Below are 18,348 nucleotides of genomic sequence, written 5' to 3' on the forward strand. Positions count from 1 at the left end.
AACAAGTAAAGGGTTATTCCATGCTGAAAAGAGAAGAAAGGAAACACAACGTGTTGGCCGTGGAGCCTTCTTCAGGTGTGAGAAAGACAAGGCAGTATGCAAAGATCATTTTCTTTTTATCTTTGCTGACTGCAGTTTATCTTTGATGACAACATCAAAGACATTAAGGAATTCTTACGGCTAACAGCTCCACATCAACTTCCTTCTATAACTAACCTCATCAGATCTCTCAACTCCCAACTCTTCCAGTTTCTCACTTCAGAGAAGGATAAAAAACTCAATCATCCTCTACAGAGAAAAACCATCAACACCCCTACCACCTCCACCAATCCTAACCTTGTTGTTACTATACCCTCTGACCTTTCCCTTTCACCCCTTTGCATCCTCAGCTAACATATTTTAATATTACAACACAATTACAACAGATTGTACAGTATTTACAGTTTAAAATTAGGGTAAATATGTCAAAATATCAAAATCCAGATGCACAGTGCTAACAAAACAATGCTTGTCAAGCTCTCAAACAAATCTGCGTTGTATTTTTAAAATATTTCAGCAGAGGATGTGAGGGGAGTATAAATGACGATTAGACGATCATTTTCCTTGGGTGAATATGGTTTTCTGGGGAGTTGCGATGTTGGGCATTATTGGACATTTTTGACACGTGTTGAACAGTCGCATCTCCTACAAATATTAAAATGGCTATGGTTTAGCTGAGAAATCCAATCGACCTATGCAAAAACAATGTTTACATCGCAAAAAAAAACACGTCCCTGGGTGGACTTGAACCACCAACCTTACGGTTCATAGCCGAACGCGCTAACCGATTGCACCACAGAGACTGACTGGTGGAGTCTTTTCTCGAATCAAAAAAAAATCTCTTACCGTTCTTTTTGCCAGCCGGTAATATTTCTTCTGCACTGATAACCAAGAACTGAATTTCATGTTTCGCAAGCTGTGTGAATTTCATCAAAAAACAAGTTTTCCAGAAAGGAAATGAACACATGCATTTAACGAAATCAAGCCCTTTGTGAGTGCCCAAAATGGTAAGATCTATACTACAAGATAGGAAGAAATACACGGCTGGGATTTGAACATAGGTTCTTTTGTTTAATAGAAAGGTGCTTTAACCAACGAAGCTATGGTGACAAGATAACCATCACCTTTAACAGCTACTTGGACACACCGCTCTGAGACATCTGCGTTCAGAAAGCGCTGAAACTGCTCTCAGAGAAAATTGCCTCTTTTACATACAGTAGCAGCCCCGACACTGAGAAACGAAGAGAAATGGCTTTTATTGGGCATTTTTCATGTCCAATGCGTTTGACATCTCCCAAGGGCGACAGAGTTCTTTTGCGACACTATTTCTTCTTCTTTTTTCTTGCTGTACGTTTTGATAAAAAACGAAAAATCGTGCAAGGGAAAAATGTATTTTTTTCATAGAGAAAATGTGCACCAGGAAATGTTGTGTTGAGAAGAAGTGATTTAACATGATACGTGACCTAATTTATCGGAGCAAATGCTCACCCAGCAAGGTCTGGAGAAGTTGGAGAGTCTGGGGGATGTGATAATTATACGGTGTTGTGGAAGAAAACAGTCTTTCTTTGAATTCTCAATCAATCGGAATTTCGGAATCGGAATCGAAATTTTAGACGTGGCGGTGGATTACTAGTAGCGACGCTGAGCACACTATGAGGGAATTCAGGTTATGTGAAATGCCAGCGATTTAATAAATAACGCATCTGATTTCGGATCGTAAGATTGGCTCGTTTAAATTTTATTCGAGCTCCTCAGTAATATCTTTTATGTAATGAACCGCACCTGAAAGCAAACATTGGGTCTGTTTCCTTTGTTTTCCAGCATGAAATAGCAAATCGTTACAAAAAGTACCTGCTATTGTCCAATAGCGGTTTTTTTTTCAAATTACATTTTCAGGCTTCAGACACTTTTTAATAAAACAAAAGTGTCCGGAAACTCCCTAACTTTCAGGTTTGCTTGAACCTGTATTAAAAGAAGTTATTTTAAACTTCCGGGATTCCATTCTCTGATGTAGCTGTCTCTAAAGACAGAGGTGATGTTTCGCAGATGTGAACTGTGCCTTCTCTCTTGTGTTCAAGGGTACTCGCTGTGTGAGATGCTAACTGCATGTCCAGTAGGGCTCTGTTTTGTTTAGATTATCTATGTGGTGTACAGATAGAACTCAACTACATGGTGTGAATTCCGTGTTCAGGACCAGCAGAACCTGAAAAACTAATAGCAGACCTCGACGTGATTTGAACACGCAGCCTTTTGATGTGGAGTCAGATATGCTACCTTTGCGCCACAACAATTAGCACTTTTGAATTCCCCAAAGGAGACAAATCAGCTTCACAAAAAATTCTCCTGTGAAGCGCGCCGCTCTTCCGAAGAGAGTCTCTTCATCCCAGACACATTTCATTCTTCCTGCGCAGCTCTTGTGCAGGTGTTGTTCTCGATAACAGATCCAGGAACACTGACTGTTTTTCTATTTTTTTAATTAAATACCCCATGGTGCAACGGTAGCACGTCTGACTCTAAATCCCGAAGTTAATTTTCAAAGTATATCGGAGTCAACTGATACTGATCAGGTTCTGCTGCTGCTGAACCCGCAGTCTTCACCTTAAAGTTCAATTCCCCAAGCCTTCTGACCTTATATGTCCATCCCTTCTCGTCAAATTTCGTATTTTCACAGGGTACCCTACAGAAATCGCAGTATAGAATGAAAAACTCCAGTAGATCTCGGCCGCTGTTGGTGATTTTCCTTTAAAAACAAATTAACCTCCGGAAATTTTACGGAGTGTATAACTTTCACCGAGACTGAGAAGTGTTAAGCTGTACATGGGTTTTTGTGGCTCGGTTGTTAACCAAAAGGGTGGTGGTTTGAGCCCTCTCAGGGACACTATGAGCCTTTTAATGTACAAACCCGTCTCACTTCATCTCCACGGCCGGTCTTGTACCACAATTAAATACGGAGCCCGCAGTGGGTAGTAGGCTCGCATATATAGCTCACTGTGTATAAAATGAAGAAGCAGAGGTTAGTTTCTTATCTGCATGTTGCAGAGCCTTACGCAACTCGTACCATCAGCTGAGGTTTGATACCTGCACGGGCTATTAGTTGAAAGGCCATTGTAAATGACGTGTAAGAGATTTATCTAGCTGGCTTTTATGTTTCACACTAAATTGAGATCTTGAAACCAAAATAGTTAGAAATATGGAACACAACCGTTGTTCCCCAAGAAGGAAAGCTGTTTTGTACTGACGTCACTCCTTTTTATGTAACCCAGATTGTGAAGACAACTCTGCCCTATCAAAGGAAAATGTTACACAAAAGTTGGAAAGCACACTCTGAACCCATCTGTATATTTGATTCCCGTGATCCGTTCAAAGCTGCTTAGTGCTTTGCAAGCAAATCAAATCATTTCAGGGAAGAAACTCAGTTTAGTGAACTACTTTTGTATTTTCACTTATTGAATTTGATCTTTGTATTCTCGTTGCATTCTCAGCAATAATATTTCAAAATTACAGTTCGGATTTATTGGAAAACTTCACAAGCATAATTAGGTTAGGACTGTAAAATTGTATTTTAATATCTTGGTATATTTACCTTCATTTTAATATAGATATAACCATAAATGTTATTAAGCATGTACTTTTGTCGTACTTTTTAAAACATTTTAGCTGAGGACACACGGCGACTATTATACCTTGTGATACATGGAAGACATCTGTAAACGAAGATGTAACAATAAAATTGGCAATTAACAGAAAACCACAATTTGTATAATATTATTCCTCGATATCAATGATCAATTGAAGGATTTGAAGAAACTATCAAAGAAACAGCAGCAATAGCAGATGACTTTGGTTTTGAACCCAACTTTACACCTCAATAATCCATTTGTCCTCAAAAAAAGAAAAGACAGGCATATTTTGAGTCTCATAATTATCCTCTTCTCGATCCAAAAGAAACGTTGATTGCTTCTGTACTTTTTTGGATTTTCTTACGAAGATCTCACAAAGTATTGCCAGGATCTATATTTAGTGATCGGTAGCGATAACACTGCTGATATTGATTGAGTAAAAATCTATGATGTATTGATAGCTTTATCTGAAGCGAGAAATCCTCGAACGCTGCTTATGAAGTGTTGGGATTCATACCTAGAAATGCCTTTTGTTTTCCCACCCAAAATGCTACTATTACATTACACATTATGCAAACATTACCAGTTTTAGTAGCTTCTGGGCGCGATTTTCCAAAATTGAAACTAATTACCAATTATTTAAGATGAACCATGTCCAAAAATTGTAAATCAGGATTAATATAATATCAAATGAAATTACTACAGAAGAAAATGTTTAACTGAAATATGAATAAGACTATGCAAGCCTACAAAATAGAACAATTCAATATTTATAACTTATTTTTTATTTTTTGAGAAATGGGCTCACAAACCGGAAGACACTAACGTTTCTCTTCGTTAGAGTATGTGAATAACAGTTTAACCCCAAATGTCTGTAATTGTGATTCTGTTAAAATTCAAAAAAGCATCTATCAATAGTAAGAAATTATTAAGAAAGGAAGCAATTGTGTTATTTCATAAACTGTAAGACATGAAGACATTTACAGGTTATATCCTTTGCTTTGTCTTTTAACGCAAGCATTCAGGATCCAAGCCCATGTTCGGACGGTTGTGTTTCTCTTGTAATCATCAAATGGCATTGTTTTGTCCGTCAGTTCCTTCTCGAGTTGTACCATGGATATTTTATGCCATCAATACTTTTCATGCTCTTTTGCATTTTCCTTCACATACGGAAAAAAACTCAAGGCGTTCTTGTCACTGTGCTACACAGTACAGGACACGCAAGGACGAATTCGCACAGCTTTCAGCTCAGTGCGGAGTCCAGAGGGAAGACTCGCTCGGTGAATGATCTCTCAGGAAATCCCGGGTGAGATTCAACATCCTGGGTGAGGTTTTTCTGCAACAGCCATGACAAGTGTGAAGACGTTCTCTGGATTTCCTGAATGTGACTTTAAATTAGTTCACATTCTTTGGTAGTTAACAGAACTAAATGCTTTGGAGGTACATTTGAAACTGCAGAGAACACTGTAGCACTTCGAGCTTAATTGTGTAAACCTGGCTCTCTATGAGCACGAGCAAAGAGTTCTCATTCAACAGAAGACTGCGATGTGAGCACAGTAACATAAAGCACTTGGAGATGCCAGGAATTGAACCCAGGACTTCATACATGCAAAGCATGTGCTCTACCACTGAGCTACATCCCCCACATAAAAAGCCCTGGAAGTGACTTAGAGATGTGCAGGTGCTCACAGAACACAATCCATCTTTTGTATCTTTTAAGTGCTCTTGATTAAACTATGCATAGAAAAACAGCAGTACTGATGATTTTCATGGACTGATGCACACTTGTTCTGTACAACTCCAGTGATAAAACCTTGTCTGTAAATATTGTAGAACGTAAAAGGGTGAAACAATGCTCCAACTACAGGAATGGTAACAGAAAGGATCATTTTCTTATTTAATACATCCTTTTGAGATGCCTTGTCAACGCACACAGACGTTAGAGCTGAACAAATATTTTGTACACAAGACGGCAGTGCGATATTAGAATTCCTGTCTTCTTGATGGATTCAGACTCCTTCTCAGAGGTCCATGCTCGCCAAATAAGTTTACAGCTGTAGCGGCAATGCTTGTTAATAAGACAGAATTAAGCGTTGCTGTGCTTTCCTAAATGAGGCCCCATCTCACTCTCCCTCTCTGTGGTGCAGCCACAGAGAAAGTATTCATGCAGGCTGATTAAAGATGTTTTCTTTTGATAAGGGACAGTTCCCAAACGGAGATGCACTTAGCTAAGCCTGGCTATCATGATCAATGGTCATCCATTGGCACCTATCTGTCTAGGGAGTGCCAAATGGACATCTGGACTGCATTCCTAAGTGTCAGGAGTAAGTGACTCATATCTCACCTTCATCAACCAATCAGGGATTGCCAGGGCGTGGTAACACCACGTGGGTCTCCAATGCCCGCCAAACTCTCAACCAATCAGCACACATCTGTGTCTTGGTCAAAAAGGGAGCAAAAGAGTAGCTCGGAAAATACCCAACTCAACAAGCAAGCGCGTTGGTTGCTCTTGCTCTTAATGCAAGGAGCTGTTTTTTTTCCGCATTAATCATTATTAACCAGAAACAGCTGCACAACTGGTCGCATTTGTGGTTATGTCACTTCTCTGCTTCAGCAAGGTCAATAAAAGACTCTGAAAGTAGTAGAGAAAAACTGAATTAAAATCATATTAGCAATTCTGAGCGATATCTGCATACAGGCAATCCAATAAGAATGTTGAAATCTTTGAATATCATCTCTCTATATATTGCGCTGCTTTTTACTTGGAGTAAAACTATTGGATTGGAGGAATGCTAACCGCTGGGTTCAAATGTATTGTTGTTATTTGGAGAAATCAATGAACTCGTGATTTCATAATCACGTTTTAAAAGACAGTCATGTGCACAGAAAAAAGACAGTGCTGATTATTTTTCTGGAGACGGAGCACTGATGACCTATCCGAGCCAATTGATAAAGCCCACCCAGTGGATACTCTAGCAGAACATGGAAGAACGTTCACCATTGTAACCAAGGCAACCACAGGAACAACATCAAGAAGCACAATCAATTCCCCATTTAAATCTTTCGTGTAAGGTATGCTATGTGAAAGCATGAAGTAAATCCCCTGATCTCTTTTGAACATGGACAAGGTATTTCTGATGGAGCGCTATGAGCAAAGATTTAATAAGCTAGTCCTGCCGATGATTCAGCTTAAAGAAGTAAAAGCTTCACAAACAAAAGCAGCTCGCTACCACAGCCAATATTAAATGTAATTGGTGGCACTTTACCATGTGCACTGGCTCAAAAGTGATCTCGGCAGACGTTGTTCCCTACGTAAAGCTGAAAGCGCCAAAGAGCATTTCCATTGAGAAAAAAAAAATCTGCCTTGACGTTAAACATAGAGAGCCGGTCTTTTAGAAGTTCTCCCTCTAAACACCTTGTGCAGCCTCCCGACAGACTAACAAAAAGCGCCTTTTCACCAACTCAATTTATAATACGCCCCTCAAAACTCACAAACGAATAACAATCCATCCGTATATTTGATTTCCAAGATCCATTCAAGGCAACTTGGCTCTTCGCAAGCAAATAATTTCAGGGAAGAATCTCAGTTTAGTCAACTACTGGTGCATTCAGCACACCCTTTGCTTTTGCTTGTCAGGGTGGCCGAGTGGTCTAAGGCGCCAGACTCAAAGATGTGTGTTTTTTCAGCTGGCTTGGGTGTTCTGGTCTCCAAATGGAGGTGTGGGTTCAAATCCCACTCCTGACTGCTTCTGTTTTTACCTCTCTTGAATTGTTCCAGTGCTAGCTGACAGTGAATGACTGAAATATAAAAGCAGCAGAAGAAAGGAAGCAACTCAGTGCAATTTGTGAGTATTCTGCACTGTTAAAATGCACAGGTTTTCATACTTTTTGGAATTTGTAGCTCAAGAAGTGACTCCTGTTTCATTTTCTATTCACCAACTCGATTTGCATTCCGCCCCTCACACCTCGCAACAGAATAACAAACGGCTTCATGTGCCACAGCATTCCCCTGTAGATTCGGTTTGCACTATGAATTAGGCGACCCCGAATGAAATATTTTAGTGTTGGCTCAAATGTGAGGAATTTCATGAACCCTCAAAAAGGAACGCTTTCAGAGAATGCCAGCAATTCAAAGCGTGTAGGCAGCAATTCTGCAATTTCTTTTATCGGGGCTGGTGCTTTGCAAGTCGATGGCTCCGCATTAGAAATGAGAAGTGCTGAACTCTAAACATGTTCTTGCCATTACTGCTACTCCTGCTGCTACTCCTTCGTCCTCGAAAAAAGAAAAGACAGGCATGTTTTGAGTCTCAAAATGATCTTCTGGATCCACAAGAAACATGTAAATTTGATTGATTCCGCAGTATTTTGGATGTACTGTACTTATAACTTCCATCGAAGAGAGATTTCATCAGTTGCATGAAATTGAAACTTTCGACTTTTTGTCTGGTATTGAAAATATGTTAAAAAAAAACATAAACAATTTTCTAATGAACAACTCATGAAGTATTGCCAGGATCTATATTTAGCGTTTGGTAGTGATAACACTGCTGATATTGACTGAGTAGAAATCTATGTTGTATTGACAGCTTTATCTGAAGCAAGAAATCCTAGAACGCCATCTATGAAGTTTTAGGATTCATACCAAAAGATGCCTTTTGTTTCCCACCCCAACTGCTGCTATTGCATTACACATTATGTGAACATTACCAGTTTTGGTAGCTTCTGGGCATGATTTTCCTAAACTGAAACTTATTACAAAATTATTTAAGATGAACCATGTCCAAAAATTGTAAATCAGGACTAATTTTAATATCAAATGAAATTACTACAGAAGAAAAGGTTTGATTTATATAACTTATTTTTTTTATTTTTTGAAATGGGCTCACACATTCAGATTCGTTCTCAGTGGTTCTTGCTCACCAAATAACTTAAAAGCTGAAGAAGAATGCTACAAAAAATACTAATCAAAATACAAAATAATAATCATTATTAACCAGAAACAGCAAAAAAACTGGTCACATTTGTGATTATGTCGCTTCTCTGCTTCAGCAAGGTCAATAAAGGACTCTCTGAAAGTAGTAAAACACTAAAGAACTGCAAAACTGAATTCAGAATCATATTAGGAATTCTGAGTGATGCCTGCTTACATGCAATCCAATACGGATGTTGTCTTTAAATAAGAATTCTCTATGTTTCCCTGCCTTTTCCCTGGAGTGAAACTATAGGATTGAAGGAATTCTTATCACAGGTTTACAAGGTGTCGTTGATATTTGGAGAAATCTATGAACTCGTGATTTTTATATACTTTAAATAACGGCCATACGCACAGAATAAAATGACAGTACTGATGATTTTTTCCTGAGACGAAGCACAGATTATCTTTCCAACACAGCTGATAAAGGCAAGCCAATAGATACTCTAGCAGAACATAAAAAAAAACAGAATCAATTCCACACTTAGATCTGACATGTGAGGTATGCTTTGTGATCGCTTGAAGTAAAACCCACGATCTCTTTTGAACTTGGACAAGTTATTTCTGATAGAGCGCTATGCAGAAAGACTTTATCAGCTCTACCTCTGAGGACGACTCGACTTGAAGACGCAGAACGATAAAAGGAACACAACCGATATCATAATTGAGGGCACACTGTGATTTGCACTGACTCAAAAGTGATCTTGGTAGACAAACTTCCCTGCTGAAGGTGGAAACGAGAATTTGTGTTGAGAAGACGAAACATTTTTTTTTCCCTGCTTTGATGTAAAGCTGATAAAATAGCTTTTGCTCCATTTATCAAAAAACACATGTCCCCCATTGGATTCCTAAACAGTAGGAAGGTGGTTCTAAAACAAAAACACCAGGCAGCAATGGGATTGGAACCCACACCTCCGAAAAGACTGAAGCCTTAAGCCAGAGACATAAACCACTGAGTCACATTACCTGCCCGGACAAAACAAGGTGGCTTTTGCTCTTGTCGCCCGACTTAGTGGCGTTATGACCGTGGAACCAACTGCACCTGCTTTTTCTGAGATGCTTCCCCTCTCATGGCAAGATCTCGACTTCTTTAACACCTCTGGATATAGTTCTTCTGTGAAACAGGCTTCACACCTCTGCGTACAGCGCCCTTGATGTCATTTTATTTTTACAGCAGCCGCATCCGGAAAGTTGTGTCCTTTATTTATTATTTGAACAACAAAACTACATACAATACAAAAAAGAGCACATATAACGTATCAAGAAAATCGTCAGCGGTACATGCTATAATACAATTACACTTTATGAAAAACGATTACACAAGGTAAATAAAGATAAGGTCCACACAGCTTGTTCTTACATTTCGAAAGAGTCCGTAAATACCCCTTTACGTCTATATTGAACTGTTCAAACGTAGGACTCTTCCCAGACCATTTCACTCTATACCACATTCCTAAACGAAGATGCATCTCCTGTTTTTGAACTATTTTGGCCGTGTGGCTTATACAACACACCCACAGTATTCTAATGGTGGACTGCAGATCTGTGCTATAGTTCAGTCGAATTCGAAGGATCCAGCAATCGTACTGGATTTGACTGGGATTCTGAAATGTCTCTTGCAAAAGTATTCGGGTTTGCTTGAACCTTTGATAAAAAAAGTGATCTGATCTGAAACTACCCAGCTTACAATCTCTGAGGTAGTTGTCACTAAACTCGGACGTGATGTGGCACACATGTGCCATGTGCCTTTACTTTTGTAAAAAACTGGTATCGGGAAAAGTTTCTTAATATTTCTTTTGATTAGCATGCAAGAAAATGTGATCATTACCTATGGAATTTCCAGCCAGCGTGGAGCTTGAATTCAGAACCTTGAGATTCAGTGTTCAAGAGTCACAGAAGAGGTCGGCCTGGTCTTCAATTTGCCAATGATAAGCTCCGGCAGTGCTCCTCTGTAAAACAGATTGTTCGGATCGGTTATGTGGGACGGCACTTCGATACTAAGATTGTTTGCAGCACACGCATGGTTTCCCCCCTTCATGCAAAAAACATAGTCGAAGGAAGCTCTCTTGTCTTGGGCTGCTGACTCCCGGATTTAAAGCGCTCTGGGTGCCAGCTAAGTCTCTAACAAGCACACTATAAAGACAGGAATTACACTTTGCTCACGTCACGCATGGGATGGCGAGGCTACTTGTTCCAATATTATCTAGTCACACCTCATATGGTGCCGATTCCTGGTTTTCATTTAAGAAAGAGCACTGCAAACACCGTAAACAGTGCAAAACGTGTGATGAAAGAAGTCTTTTCCGCCCTTTGTCTAAAGCAGAACACAGCGGAGTCATGCCGAGGGTTGTGAGATCAAGATTTCAGTGGAGCACTGTCGTCTACGTCTTTAGCTACATGAGTTGGACATCCTCTTGTACACGGAAAGCAGATTGAGATCCTCTGACATGAAAAGTGCCAGATAAAAGCCATTTCTCATCCTTTCTCTTAGTGGTGGAGCTATCGCATGTAAATGAGGCAACTTGCAAGGCGAGCAGGCTCGGTGCACACTGAACGCAGTTGTCTCAGAGCAGTTGAGACGTGTCCAAGTGGCTGTCAAAGGACAGCCCTTCGCCGGCGCCGTGGCTTAGTTGGCTAAAGCGCCTGTCTAGTAAACAGGAGATCCTGGGTCCGATTCCCAGCGGTGCCTTTCTTCCTGTCTTACTGTACAGAATTTATCCTTACGGGCAAATCCCATCCCTTTTAATTCAGGTGAATGCAAGTGTTTGTTTCCTTTCTGGAACAACTTGTTTTGAAAGAAATCTATACAGCTTGCGAAAGATGAAACACAAATCTTTCTTATCAGTGAAGAAGAGGTACTCCCAGCAGGCCAGCTAATACCAGCAGTGTTTTTTTTTCACCCTAACCCAGAGAATGGAGAAAAGCGAGGCGCCTGTGGCTCTGCAGTGTAATCAGTTCGCGAGTTCGGCGGTTAGCTGAAAGAGTGGCAAATGGAGCTCGCCCCAGCCCGTCCTTATTCTTTTAAAGAGGATAAAAAATTAACTTTGCCGCCATTACTACCAGCTTTAAAAGACTGCCATGGGCACGGAAAAAAACACACTACAGATGACTTTTCTGGAACCGAAGCAGAGATTCCTTTACGAACCAACTGATAAAGCTCAGCCAGTGAATACTGTTAACAGAATGTGAAAGCACGATCAAATTTGTAACTGCAACCACAGGAAAAACAGCAAGAAGCAGGCTCCATTCCCCATTTAAATCTGTCGTGCGAGGCATGCTTCTTGAACGCATGAAGTAAATCCCACGATCGCTTTTGAACTTGGACAAAGTACTTCCAAAGGAGCGCTATGCGCAAAGATTTAACAAGCTCAACCCAAGCCAACGATTCGGTGTGAAGAAGCAGAACATTCAAGTTTCACAGACAGAAGCGGCACGCCAGCACAGCCAACATTAAAACGGAGGGCACACTACGATTTGCATTGACACAAAAGTGATCTGGGCAGACGTCGTTCCCTGCATAACGCAAAAAGTGGCAAAGCGCTTTTGGGTTGAGAGGACGCAAGAAGGTTTTTGTTTTGTGCCTTGATGTCAAGCTGAGAAAGTATCTTTAAACACTTTGCTTAGTTTCTCGAGAGACTGCCAAAAAGCAGTTCCCTCCCTTTTCGTCTGAAGTCAGCTGAAAGGAGGTGGCGACAGAAGCACCTGGCAGCGGTGGGATTCGAACCCACGCCCCCGAAGAGGCTGGAGCCTTAATCCAGCGCCTTAGACCGCTCGGCCACGCTACCCGCTGTGTGCTGTCTCTTTGTCTCGTTACTTGCTCGGAGGAGGTCGGGTGGGTTTTGCTCTTGTCGCCCGACTTAGTGGCGTTATGACCGTGGAACCGACTGCACCTGCTTTTTCTGAGATGCTTCCCCTCTCATGGCGAGATCTCGACTTCTTTAACACCTCTGGATAAAGATCTTCTGTGGAGCAGGTTTCAGACCTCTGCGTACAGCACCCTTGATGTCATTTTATCTTTACAGCAGCCGCATCCGGAAAGTTGTGTCTTTTACGTTTTATTTGAACAACAAAACTACATACAATACAAACAAGAGCACATATAACGTATCAAGAACATCGTCAGTGGCACATGCTATAATACAATTACACTTTATGAAAAACGATTACACAAGGTAAATAAAGATAAGGTCCGCACAGCTTGTTCTTACATTTCGAAAGAGTCCGTAAATACCCCTTTACGTCTATTTTGAACTGTTCAAACGTAGGACTCTTCCCAGACCATTTCACTTTATACCACATTCCTAAACGAGGATGCATCTCCTGTTTTAGAACTATTTTGGCCGTGTGGCTTATACAACACACCCACAGTATTCTAATGGTGGACTGCAGATCTGTGCTATAGTTCAGTCGAATTCGAAGGATCCAGCAATCGTACTGGATTTGACTGGGATTCTGAAATGTCTCTTGCAAAAGTATTCGGGTTTGCTTGAACCTTTGATAAAAAAAGTGATCTGATCTGAAACTACCCAGCTTACAATCTCTGAGGTAGTTGTCACTAAACTCGGACGTGATGTGGCACACATGTGCCATGTGCCTTTACTTTTGTAAAAAACTGGTATCGGGAAAAGTTTCTTAATATTTCTTTTGATTAGCATGCAAGAAAATGTGATCATTACCTATGGAATTTCCAGCCAGCGTGGAGCTTGAATTCAGAACCTTGAGATTCAGTGTTCAAGAGTCACAGAAGAGGTCGGCCTGGTCTTCAATTTGCCAATGATAAGCTCCGGCAGTGCTCCTCTGTAAAACAGATTGTTCGGATCGGTTATGTGGGACGGCACTTCGATACTAAGATTGTTTGCAGCACACGCATGGTTTCCCCCCTTCATGCAAAAAACATAGTCGAAGGAAGCTCTCTTGTCTTGGGCTGCTGACTCCCGGATTTAAAGCGCTCTGGGTGCCAGCTAAGTCTCTAACAAGCACACTATAAAGACAGGAATTACACTTTGCTCACGTCACGCATGGGATGGCGAGGCTACTTGTTCCAATATTATCTAGTCACACCTCATATGGTGCCGATTCCTGGTTTTCATTTAAGAAAGAGCACTGCAAACACCGTAAACAGTGCAAAACGTGTGATGAAAGAAGTCTTTTCCGCCCTTTGTCTAAAGCAGAACACAGCGGAGTCATGCCGAGGGTTGTGAGATCAAGATTTCAGTGGAGCACTGTCGTCTACGTCTTTAGCTACATGAGTTGGACATCCTCTTGTACACGGAAAGCAGATTGAGATCCTCTGACATGAAAAGTGCCAGATAAAAGCCATTTCTCATCCTTTCTCTTAGTGGTGGAGCTATCGCATGTAAATGAGGCAACTTGCAAGGCGAGCAGGCTCGGTGCACACTGAACGCAGTTGTCTCAGAGCAGTTGAGACGTGTCCAAGTGGCTGTCAAAGGACAGCCCTTCGCCGGCGCCGTGGCTTAGTTGGCTAAAGCGCCTGTCTAGTAAACAGGAGATCCTGGGTCCGATTCCCAGCGGTGCCTTTCTTCCTGTCTTACTGTACAGAATTTATCCTTACGGGCAAATCCCATCCCTTTTAATTCAGGTGAATGCAAGTGTTTGTTTCCTTTCTGGAACAACTTGTTTTGAAAGAAATCTATACAGCTTGCGAAAGATGAAACACAAATCTTTCTTATCAGTGAAGAAGAGGTACTCCCAGCAGGCCAGCTAATACCAGCAGTGTTTTTTTTTCACCCTAACCCAGAGAATGGAGAAAAGCGAGGCGCCTGTGGCTCTGCAGTGTAATCAGTTCGCGAGTTCGGCGGTTAGCTGAAAGAGTGGCAAATGGAGCTCGCCCCAGCCCGTCCTTATTCTTTTAAAGAGGATAAAAAATTAACTTTGCCGCCATTACTACCAGCTTTAAAAGACTGCCATGGGCACGGAAAAAAACACACTACAGATGACTTTTCTGGAACCGAAGCAGAGATTCCTTTACGAACCAACTGATAAAGCTCAGCCAGTGAATACTGTTAACAGAATGTGAAAGCACGATCAAATTTGTAACTGCAACCACAGGAAAAACAGCAAGAAGCAGGCTCCATTCCCCATTTAAATCTGTCGTGCGAGGCATGCTTCTTGAACGCATGAAGTAAATCCCACGATCGCTTTTGAACTTGGACAAAGTACTTCCAAAGGAGCGCTATGCGCAAAGATTTAACAAGCTCAACCCAAGCCAACGATTCGGTGTGAAGAAGCAGAACATTCAAGTTTCACAGACAGAAGCGGCACGCCAGCACAGCCAACATTAAAACGGAGGGCACACTACGATTTGCATTGACACAAAAGTGATCTGGGCAGACGTCGTTCCCTGCATAACGCAAAAAGTGGCAAAGCGCTTTTGGGTTGAGAGGACGCAAGAAGGTTTTTGTTTTGTGCCTTGATGTCAAGCTGAGAAAGTATCTTTAAACACTTTGCTTAGTTTCTCGAGAGACTGCCAAAAAGCAGTTCCCTCCCTTTTCGTCTGAAGTCAGCTGAAAGGAGGTGGCGACAGAAGCACCTGGCAGCGGTGGGATTCGAACCCACGCCCCCGAAGAGGCTGGAGCCTTAATCCAGCGCCTTAGACCGCTCGGCCACGCTACCCGCTGTGCGCTGTCTCTTTGTCTCGTTACTTGCTCGGAGGAGGTCGGGTGGGTTTTGCTCTTGTCGCCCGACTTAGTGGCGTTATGACCGTGGAACCGACTGCACCTGCTTTTTCTGAGATGCTTCCCCTCTCATGGCGAGATCTCGACTTCTTTAACACCTCTGGATAAAGATCTTCTGTGGAGCAGGTTTCAGACCTCTGCGTACAGCACCCTTGATGTCATTTTATCTTTACAGCAGCCGCATCCGGAAAGTTGTGTCTTTTACGTTTTATTTGAACAACAAAACTACATACAATACAAACAAGAGCACATATAACGTATCAAGAACATCGTCAGTGGCACATGCTATAATACAATTACACTTTATGAAAAACGATTACACAAGGTAAATAAAGATAAGGTCCGCACAGCTTGTTCTTACATTTCGAAAGAGTCCGTAAATACCCCTTTACGTCTATTTTGAACTGTTCAAACGTAGGACTCTTCCCAGACCATTTCACTCTATACCACATTCCTAAACGAGGATGCATCTCCTGTTTTAGAACTATTTTGGCCGTGTGGCTTATACAACACACCCACAGTATTCTAATGGTGGACTGCAGATCTGTGCTATAGTTCAGTCGAATTCGAAGGATCCAGCAATCGTACTGGATTTGACTGGGATTCTGAAATGTCTCTTGCAAAAGTATTCGGGTTTGCTTGAACCTTTGATAAAAAAAGTGATCTGATCTGAAACTACCCAGCTTACAATCTCTGAGGTAGTTGTCACTAAACTCGGACGTGATGTGGCACACATGTGCCATGTGCCTTTACTTTTGTAAAAAACTGGTATCGGGAAAAGTTTCTTAATATTTCTTTTGATTAGCATGCAAGAAAATGTGATCATTACCTATGGAATTTCCAGCCAGCGTGGAGCTTGAATTCAGAACCTTGAGATTCAGTGTTCAAGAGTCACAGAAGAGGTCGGCCTGGTCTTCAATTTGCCAATGATAAGCTCCGGCAGTGCTCCTCTGTAAAACAGATTGTTCGGATCGGTTATGTGGGACGGCACTTCGATACTAAGATTGTTTGCAGCACACGCATGGTTTCCCCCCTTCATACAAAAAACATAGTCGAAGGAAGCTCTCTTGTCTTGGGCTGCTGACTCCCGGATTTAAAGCGCTCTGGGTGCCAGCTAAGTCTCTAACAAGCACACTATAAAGACAGGAATTACACTTTGCTCACGTCACGCATGGGATGGCGAGGCTACTTGTTCCAATATTATCTAGTCACACCTCATATGGTGCCGATTCCTGGTTTTCATTTAAGAAAGAGCACTGCAAACACCGTAAACAGTGCAAAACGTGTGATGAAAGAAGTCTTTTCCGCCCTTTGTCTAAAGCAGAACACAGCGGAGTCATGCCGAGGGTTGTGAGATCAAGATTTCAGTGGAGCACTGTCGTCTACGTCTTTAGCTACATGAGTTGGACATCCTCTTGTACACGGAAAGCAGATTGAGATCCTCTGACATGAAAAGTGCCAGATAAAAGCCATTTCTCATCCTTTCTCTTAGTGGTGGAGCTATCGCATGTAAATGAGGCAACTTGCAAGGCGAGCAGGCTCGGTGCACACTGAACGCAGTTGTCTCAGAGCAGTTGAGACGTGTCCAAGTGGCTGTCAAAGGACAGCCCTTCGCCGGCGCCGTGGCTTAGTTGGCTAAAGCGCCTGTCTAGTAAACAGGAGATCCTGGGTCCGATTCCCAGCGGTGCCTTTCTTCCTGTCTTACTGTACAGAATTTATCCTTACGGGCAAATCCCATCCCTTTTAATTCAGGTGAATGCAAGTGTTTGTTTCCTTTCTGGAACAACTTGTTTTGAAAGAAATCTATACAGCTTGCGAAAGATGAAACACAAATCTTTCTTATCAGTGAAGAAGAGGTACTCCCAGCAGGCCAGCTAATACCAGCAGTGTTTTTTTTTCACCCTAACCCAGAGAATGGAGAAAAGCGAGGCGCCTGTGGCTCTGCAGTGTAATCAGTTCGCGAGTTCGGCGGTTAGCTGAAAGAGTGGCAAATGGAGCTCGCCCCAGCCCGTCCTTATTCTTTTAAAGAGGATAAAAAATTAACTTTGCCGCCATTACTACCAGCTTTAAAAGACTGCCATGGGCACGGAAAAAAACACACTACAGATGACTTTTCTGGAACCGAAGCAGAGATTCCTTTACGAACCAACTGATAAAGCTCAGCCAGTGAATACTGTTAACAGAATGTGAAAGCACGATCAAATTTGTAACTGCAACCACAGGAAAAACAGCAAGAAGCAGGCTCCATTCCCCATTTAAATCTGTCGTGCGAGGCATGCTTCTTGAACGCATGAAGTAAATCCCACGATCGCTTTTGAACTTGGACAAAGTACTTCCAAAGGAGCGCTATGCGCAAAGATTTAACAAGCTCAACCCAAGCCAACGATTCGGTGTGAAGAAGCAGAACATTCAAGTTTCACAGACAGAAGCGGCACGCCAGCACAGCCAACATTAAAACGGAGGGCACACTACGATTTGCATTGACACAAAAGTGATCTGGGCAGACGTCGTTCCCTGCATAACGCAAAAAGTGGCAAAGCGCTTTTGGGTTGAGAGGACGCAAGAAGGTTTTTGTTTTGTGCCTTGATGTCAAGCTGAGAAAGTATCTTTAAACACTTTGCTTAGTTTCTCGAGAGACTGCCAAAAAGCAGTTCCCTCCCTTTTCGTCTGAAGTCAGCTGAAAGGAGGTGGCGACAGAAGCACCTGGCAGCGGTGGGATTCGAACCCACGCCCCCGAAGAGGCTGGAGCCTTAATCCAGCACCTTAGACCGCTCGGCCACGCTACCCGCTGTGCGCTGTCTCTTTGTCTCGTTACTTGCTCGGAGGAGGTCGGGTGGGTTTTGCTCTTGTCGCCCGACTTAGTGGCGTTATGACCGTGGAACCGACTGCACCTGCTTTTTCTGAGATGCTTCCCCTCTCATGGCGAGATCTCGACTTCTTTAACACCTCTGGATAAAGATCTTCTGTGGAGCAGGTTTCAGACCTCTGCGTACAGCACCCTTGATGTCATTTTATCTTTACA

General features: G+C 42.1%; 9 non-coding genes across 9 annotated transcripts; 4 read left to right on the plus strand and 5 right to left on the minus strand.

Annotated features, from left to right (window-relative positions):
* Positions 1-768: 768 nt before the first annotated feature.
* Positions 769-842, minus strand: trnah-aug (transfer RNA histidin (anticodon AUG)). Its single transcript has one exon. It is a non-coding gene; the product is annotated as a tRNA-His (tRNA).
* Positions 843-5,230: 4,388 nt separating this feature from the next.
* trnaa-ugc (transfer RNA alanine (anticodon UGC)) lies at positions 5,231-5,302 on the minus strand. The gene has a single exon. It is a non-coding gene; the product is annotated as a tRNA-Ala (tRNA).
* A 1,989-nt stretch (positions 5,303-7,291) lies between these two features.
* Positions 7,292-7,404, plus strand: trnal-caa (transfer RNA leucine (anticodon CAA)). The gene is made up of 2 exons: positions 7,292-7,329; positions 7,359-7,404. It is a non-coding gene; the product is annotated as a tRNA-Leu (tRNA).
* Positions 7,405-11,246: 3,842 nt separating this feature from the next.
* trnat-agu (transfer RNA threonine (anticodon AGU)) lies at positions 11,247-11,320 on the plus strand. Its single transcript has one exon. It is a non-coding gene; the product is annotated as a tRNA-Thr (tRNA).
* A 1,014-nt stretch (positions 11,321-12,334) lies between these two features.
* On the minus strand, positions 12,335-12,416 carry trnal-aag (transfer RNA leucine (anticodon AAG)). Its single transcript has one exon. It is a non-coding gene; the product is annotated as a tRNA-Leu (tRNA).
* Positions 12,417-14,094: 1,678 nt separating this feature from the next.
* trnat-agu (transfer RNA threonine (anticodon AGU)) lies at positions 14,095-14,168 on the plus strand. The gene has a single exon. It is a non-coding gene; the product is annotated as a tRNA-Thr (tRNA).
* A 1,014-nt stretch (positions 14,169-15,182) lies between these two features.
* trnal-aag (transfer RNA leucine (anticodon AAG)) lies at positions 15,183-15,264 on the minus strand. The gene has a single exon. It is a non-coding gene; the product is annotated as a tRNA-Leu (tRNA).
* A 1,678-nt stretch (positions 15,265-16,942) lies between these two features.
* Positions 16,943-17,016, plus strand: trnat-agu (transfer RNA threonine (anticodon AGU)). Its single transcript has one exon. It is a non-coding gene; the product is annotated as a tRNA-Thr (tRNA).
* A 1,014-nt stretch (positions 17,017-18,030) lies between these two features.
* On the minus strand, positions 18,031-18,112 carry trnal-aag (transfer RNA leucine (anticodon AAG)). Its single transcript has one exon. It is a non-coding gene; the product is annotated as a tRNA-Leu (tRNA).
* Positions 18,113-18,348: the final 236 nt, after the last annotated feature.

Source organism: Atractosteus spatula (genome assembly GCF_055471065.1).
Source record: "Atractosteus spatula isolate fAtrSpa1 chromosome 10 unlocalized genomic scaffold, fAtrSpa1.hap1 SUPER_10_unloc_9, whole genome shotgun sequence".
Lineage (NCBI taxonomy): Eukaryota > Metazoa > Chordata > Actinopteri > Semionotiformes > Lepisosteidae > Atractosteus > Atractosteus spatula.